The sequence below is a fragment of the Parus major genome, chromosome 19 (assembly GCF_001522545.3).
Source record: "Parus major isolate Abel chromosome 19, Parus_major1.1, whole genome shotgun sequence".
Taxonomy (NCBI): Eukaryota; Metazoa; Chordata; class Aves; order Passeriformes; family Paridae; genus Parus; species Parus major.
Genome location: NC_031787.1, coordinates 774,325 through 775,518, shown reverse-complemented (window position 1 = coordinate 775,518; position 1,194 = coordinate 774,325). Strand labels below are relative to the sequence as shown.

At 52.9% G+C, this 1,194-nt stretch overlaps 1 protein-coding gene across 1 annotated transcript in view; it reads left to right on the top strand.

Annotated features, from left to right (window-relative positions):
* The window catches only part of GALNT17 (polypeptide N-acetylgalactosaminyltransferase 17), a 137,251-nt gene that overhangs the window by 73,363 nt on the left and 62,694 nt on the right, over nucleotides 1–1,194 (top strand). The gene's annotated exons all lie outside the window — the stretch shown is intronic.

Sequence of the window (1,194 nt, the reverse complement as noted above, 5' to 3'; positions counted from 1 at the left end):
CACTGCCAGGCCCTTTTTAACCCCTGAGCTGCCTCACTGCAGGGGTTGTGCCCCACCAGGCACTCTCAGCATCCCACAGCGCCTTCCTGGGCAGGGGAAGTTAAACTTGTCCCTTTGAAGTGGGATTTATAAAACACAATGAATTTCAGGAGGGCTGAGAGTTCTCTGGGCTGGAGGATGAGGAGATGAGCTGAAATGGGAGGAGCTGGTGCTGTTCATGAGGACAAATCTGGGAGAGGAGTTCTCTCTTCTGCCTCTGAACTGCCCTGTCAAGGCCAGGACCAAACAGGCAGGGTGTGAGTGCTGCTGCCCAAGAGGCTTCACTAATTACAGCAGTCCCTGAACCTCACACAGACTTACAGTGGAGTATCAATTCAGGTTCAATTGGGAAACTGAGCAGAAAATTGCTGTCTGGTGTTTGGAGTGGTTTCTGCATCTTAACATTATCTGATGTTGTATCATTATGTACTGATGCAAAATGCCAACAAGTAATGGCAGAGCCCTGCAAGAAATGACAGCAGGACTGGAGAGCAGGAAATAGTGAGAGAAATTTAATTTCTTATGCAGTTTCATGAAATAAAGTCAACTCAGGTACACACTTGTTCAGATTAAATATAATGATGTGTGTCTGCAGCCCGGGGCTGCCGGGAATGCACAGCCAGAGGCTGGGGATGGAGAGGGGAGAGTTGCCATGGAAATCCAGCCAATGTCACACTTGCAGCATTGCAAATGGCTCGTGTGTCATGGCTCATTTTCCAGAGGAAGTGGGGAAAAGTGGGAATTAAGGGAAAACATCTTTAAATGTTTGCAGCAAGGCAGGGCTGGGCCTGTGTGGGGACAAACGTTGGGAGTGCTGAGGGTTTGTGGGGAGAGGGGAGCCCAAAGCACACCTGGGGCAGGGCTGGGCAGCACCCCTGGGCTGCCTGATCCCCTTCAGCACATCTGGAACACCCCTGGGCTGCCTGATCCCCTTCAGCACATCTGGAACACCCCTGGGCTGTCTGATCCCCCTCCTCAGCACATCTGGAACACCCTGGGCTGTCTGATCCCCCTCCTCAGCACATCTGGAACACCCCTGGGCTGTCTGATCCCCCTCCTCAGCACATCTGGAACACCCCTGGGCTGCCTGATCCCCTTCAGCACATCTGGAACACCCCTGGGCTGCCTGATCCCCCTCCTCAGCACATCTGGAAC